General features: G+C 34.2%; 1 long non-coding RNA gene across 7 annotated transcripts; it reads right to left on the reverse strand.

The window, feature by feature from the left end:
- Positions 1-601: 601 nt before the first annotated feature.
- Positions 602-4250, reverse strand: LOC141679031 (uncharacterized). 7 transcript variants are annotated; one of them, XR_012557998.1, is made up of 9 exons: positions 3898-4248; positions 3413-3613; positions 3044-3143; positions 2830-2957; positions 2585-2698; positions 2411-2504; positions 1791-1901; positions 1210-1265; positions 602-967 (listed from the first exon to the last, which is right to left on the reverse strand). It is a non-coding gene; the product is annotated as an uncharacterized LOC141679031 (long non-coding RNA). The 7 variants fall into 7 exon arrangements; XR_012558001.1 differs by having other exon boundaries at positions 1791-1957; positions 2585-2957; positions 3898-4250; XR_012558000.1 differs by having other exon boundaries at positions 2585-2957; positions 3959-4249.
- Between the last annotated feature and the right edge of the window lie 1441 nt (positions 4251-5691).

A 5691-nucleotide genomic window follows, 5' to 3' on the forward strand; every position in this document is an offset into this window, starting at 1 on the left:
ATGTTGTTAAGCAACCGATGTTGATGTCGGTGATGTCTATTCTAGACATCTGTTAAAACCCGATGTCTTTACTCGATTAGACATTATTTCTAGTAAAAAATCTGATGTCCATGTATTTTTTTTTACAAAAAATGTTAGAAATAAATAATTTTAAAAATAAATTACACCTATTACAACCTATTAAACATATAATCAGCTATGTTTTTTTCCACATAGACATCAAATAATTTCATTTATGTGATGTAAAATAAGATATTAAACATTGATTTATTCAGTAAAAAGTGATGTCTATATTTGCACATAGACATCAGTTTTATCCCAAACAAATTGATGTCTATGTTCAATTTAGACTTGAACATGTCAGTCTTTGACATCAGTTTTTTATCAAAAAGCCATGTACATTAACTTTTTTGACATCAATTTTTATTCTTTAAAAGTTATGTACAATTGCTTTTGAGACATCAGTATTTGTTCATTAAAAGCGATGTACAATTATTTTTTTGACATCAATATTAATTCATTAAAAGTGATATATAAGAAGTTTATAGACAAAGTATATAAATTTCCATTCATTATTCAATTTATTGTCAAAGGTGATGGCTATAAAAAATGTTTCTTTACTATTGTTCATGAAGCATGGAAGTTAGACCAAGAAAACAAAATTTAAATTTATAGGCAAACCACTATAAATATTACATAACCTACGTTACTCTCATGGAAGATTACATTCCCAAACAATTAGAAGAAATTCACTACTATATAGCTGCTTCATGGGTTATGAAGAAACTACTACCTATCCCATTTGGTATGGAAAATTAGGAAGTTTGTGCTTCAATCAATGCACCAACTCCTCATCCAGTGGGGCATTATGTAAAACAGCATCTAGCATTGGGTTGCCTATAACTTTTATTGGTTTTTCAAACGACCGGATTTCTTCCTTTGGCCAAGGGCTTTGTGATTATTTCTCCTGATTAATCAATACAAATGACTATGTTAACTTTAAATACAACAAATTAAACTTATATTCCACCACAATAAAATATACAATCACTGATTTAAAGCGACAACCAGCACCTGGTGCTTTCAATATGACTTTTCCGTTCATCTAATCTGCCTTTGTGATTCTTGTAGTTATAGGTTATAAGTAAATATTAGCTTGTTTAGGTGCTGAGAGAACATAAAATTATGTAAGCTATTTAAAGTAATTACCTGGCAGTTTTCCACTCCAAAGTATCAAAATGATGATACCAGCCATAACTGTTATCCTGCAGCAATTACTATCCAAACACATAAGATATTTTATTTCCACTTCCTGAGGTTAAGAATAACCAACAAGGTGAATATTTATATTTACTTGCACCACTTAACAACTAAAGGATATAATTTTTTTTGAAAGTTTAACCATTGACATATATGCAAATTTATAATTAAAATTAAAAACAATTAAAAAGTTACACAAGAATAATAAATTACACATAGTTTTCAATAAACTTTAGCTTTCACCAACTTTTGGTGCATTATTGTCAACAATCATTCCCTTGATTTTCATTAACCAATCATAACGACCCCTAATATTTTGAAGTTAGGATTCCTAGCACAAGAAACAAAACTTGTTTTTAATTTATTTTTTCCCTACGGCTACAGGCCACCAAGACATAGTTCTGCACTAACTGTACTACATAAGATGTAGATTGCACAAGGTATACAAAAAACCTGAATAATCTACTCCCATTTTCTGGGAAAGGTAACAAGCACGACATTGGTAGTAACCATTTTCATCATACACAAACCTTCGAAAAAGATGAGCTTCACGGATAAGATATTCTCCCCATTCTTCATATCCAAATTTCTGGACAATACCTCATGCATCAAATGTATCAGCCCTTCGTGTCATTTTCTTCCTAGACGTTTAATAAGAACAGTTAGTCGCGCGAAGAAAGAAACGAAATAAACACAACTGTCAAATGATTAGAGACTGGTCAAGGATCAGATCACCAGAATAGTTGCAAAAAATGACTAAAACTTGTATAAATAAACAAATAAAAGCTTTTCCTGTGACTTGCATTCATCAGTGTGGCATGTAACTGCAGTTTATGTAGACATTTTTCATTAAGAATAAGCCTCACAAAACAAAGTTATAGATCAAAAGTCTATAACATCAGTATCATGCGAAATGGATTATTGTATTTATTTTAATAATATTACCATTCTACAGCAAGGATAATACATGATTGCAATTGTACTGAGTTGTTTAAAACCAGAGGCTTTATCTCTTACTGTTATAGAAGATGACTGCAAAATGATCTCTTCTTAATCTAATTCATAATGCAGAATGCACTAGAATTTGTACTGGAATTTTAAATGATTACACTAGTATTAACAGTGCTAAAAAATCAAGTCAATCAAGTACCTCTGTAATTTTGGACCATGTCAAGCTCATCAAAAATACGAATCTTGGAATTCTATGATGTTATCATAACTGTTTGGGAATCTTGCTCGAGGAACTACACAAAGCAAATGCTTTATTTAACAATGTTACTTAACTTCATCAAAGGAAAACTAGGAAAGTATTACGGTTAGAAACCTGAATGCCAGTTATTCTAGTGCCCGAGCATCTCTTTTTACCATGAATTTGAAATTCAGCAGGAAGTAGGAGATCATTGCCTGTAGAACCTCGACTTTTGTATTAGGTACTACCCTAACAAAATATAAATAGATGACACACATTTAGAAGGACACATGCATCTTCTATTTTAAGAACTATATATTTCAAAATAATTTCCAGCTAGGACATATAAAGCTTATATCTTTAAAGGCAAACTAGACGACGTTTCAATTTTAGTCCACTCTATTTAGTAGAGTCGCCCTGAAACAGCAAGAAAAACTTCATGTTGCCATCATGTGGTTCTTTTCTGGCGCCGTCTACTGTATGAGCTTTCTCACTCGAACCTCTGTTCCTGTATATAAAACATATTCGGCCGATTAGTTTGATTTAGCATAGTAGCATCCTAACATTGTGCACTTGAAGGAATGACCGATGAACCTTTTAGCTTCTTCATCTCTTCGCTTCAAATCCAGTTCTTTGCTAGGAGGGTTTTCGGTAAAGATGATGGCTCACAAGCATAAGGTTCCATAGAGAAAAACTGTACAAATTGAAATTGCACCACATAAGCGGACTATTTTGAATATATTGGCCACACACTCAACTTATTTCTGATACATTCTACAATTAATTTACTTTCATCTCATTTTTTACTTATCCTCCAGATCTTAGGATCCAGAATTGAATTTTATGAGATTAGAATTATTCTATAGATTCTTTGCATAGATAAATACTTATTGTCCAGTAATAAGTTGGGGAACAGTTAAAACATTGAACTATTTGTGTAGGAAAACTGCTTGTATTACTCACTTCATTTTTCAAAGCTGCATTGGCAGAGGCACGCTCCCAATTAAAGGGAGAGACGAAGATGGAAAATGCTTGAAGGTTTCTGTTGTGCAATGCTTGTAGGGATATTGTGGCTTAAAAAGTGTTAACCTTTGGCAGCCGTGATTTCTTCCAGTAGTCAGATGGTGAGCCACATAACTTGAATATTTTGTGTAGTTGCTCCACCTAACGAGCAACAAAATTTTAGAAGAATATAAATTGTCAATTAGCATAAAGAACAGAGATACCAATAACTGCGCCACCAGAAATTAGATCAAGTTGATACGTACTACAATTGATCCTTGACTATGTAGTAACCGAAAATAATAATATCGCTAAAATAATAATTACAGTCAACTAACAATTATTTATAAAAAAGTCGAGCTCCTCAACAACTAATATATACAAGACCTATCAAATAAACTCTAATTACCCCAATTGAACATATATGAATATAAAGGACAGGATACCTAGAGTCTTGAAGTTTGACGGTTGATTTTTTCTCAACACCGAGAATGATAGTATCGCTACCTCTAACACCGATGGCGGCATTACCATACAATACTTTAATTTGGGTTTCAATTTCAAAAAATCCCCAATTCTAAAAACTAGGGTTTTGATTAAAGGATTTAAAGGAAAGAGAGCATAGCAGATGTGTTGAGTGGTGGTGAGCAGCAGTGAGTGAGAGAGAGCTGAGAAGGGTGTGTTCTTGACGGAGAGAGAGCTGTATGAGAGAGAGAGCGCGCCGTGAGAGAGGGAGAGCTGTGAGAGAGAGACATGTCAGAGAGAGAATGTGAGAGTATTTGTTTTTAGTTTTTTAGTTTTTATTTAATTTGAGAGGGGGAAACCAAAATTTGTCAAGGAGGGAGTAAAAATTTTGTTAAGGGGGAAAAGAATTAGGGAGGCCGCGCGTTCAATTTTTAAAAACTTAATTTAAGACATCAGTTTTCAAATAAACGATGTCTTAAAAATAGAAAGACATCGAATAAACGCGGGGTGATGTCTATTATGCGTTAGCCATCAGTGACATCAGTGACCGATGTCTAATGTGTGATGTATATTAACATTTTTCTTGTAGTGAAAGAATTACATTGTTTCCAAGGATGCTCCTTTAGGCTGAGCAGATTATTTTCTTTTCCTTTGATCCCTTGTTTTCTTCCCTAGCCTCCTGTCATTTTCCTCTACTTGGAGTTGGAGTTTTCTGTAGAATTCAGCTTCATCTTCTTCACTGATGTCCAACTTAGATTGCATGTCCTTGAGAGTTTCATTACTGGAAATTTTAAGCTGGTCTTCAAGTCTGAAAAATCTTCTTACTCCTTTATTGTCCCTGAACTCCATCAACCAATGAGGTGATTTATGAATTGTAATTCCATGCTCAGGTATGAGTAATATTCTAGGCAAGGAATTAGACTCCCACCAAGTTTTCCTTAAGCTGGCAATCTTGTTGAAAATCTCAGTTTTGGCAGTCCTGGTAAAGCCAGAATCCCTTTTGATAGCTGAGTAGACTCTAACCAAGGTAGAATAGCCTTCATTCAGAATTCTTTGAAGAGGCCAAGTCAATTCCTCACTTCCTTTATATTTGAACACTAGCCTTTTTGGGAGCTATTTGTATGCACTTATTCCCCTTACTTCCTCCAGCTCATCCATATAGAGTTCAATATCTGTAAACTCCTTTATGTCACAAATGTGAACATAATCATCCTTTGAGGCTTGTGGCTTAGGCTTAGGTTTATATTTCTGAGTGAATTTACTTGAGGTTAGGGGAGGTGTAGAGTTGGATTTTCTTTTCAGTTTCTTTGGTGGTGAAGAGGTAGTTAGGAAGGTAGGCAAGTTGATGGTGTCCCAATCAATAGGTTCCTCTTTAGGGATGATTGGTTCACCATGGACATTTATACTAGGATCAGCAACAAAAGGTTCAAGAATGGAAGGTAGTGGTTTAGATTTTGATTGGGTTTTTTCAGTGTCATCGCCACTCTTCCTTTTTGCATTGGCCTTCTTTCTGTTCCCTTTCTGCCATTCCTTTCTTTCCTCCACACTCTCACCAACCACATTCCCCATATCCACATTTCTGCTTTCAATCTTGTCTTTTTCACTCTTTTCTTCAATCTTCTTCTTTTCTTCATCCTGACTTGACTCTAGCTATTTTTCAAGCTTTGCTTGTGCTCTTTTGTCAGCCTTCAGCTTTTTAGCTTCTTCCTTTAACCTCATGGTTTCTTCTCTCTTGGCTTTTAGAGAATTTGGGATGTCCTTGCATCACAAAGATA

This window comes from Apium graveolens, chromosome 8 (assembly GCF_009905375.1).
Source record: "Apium graveolens cultivar Ventura chromosome 8, ASM990537v1, whole genome shotgun sequence".
In the NCBI taxonomy this organism is placed as follows: Eukaryota; Viridiplantae; Streptophyta; class Magnoliopsida; order Apiales; family Apiaceae; genus Apium; species Apium graveolens.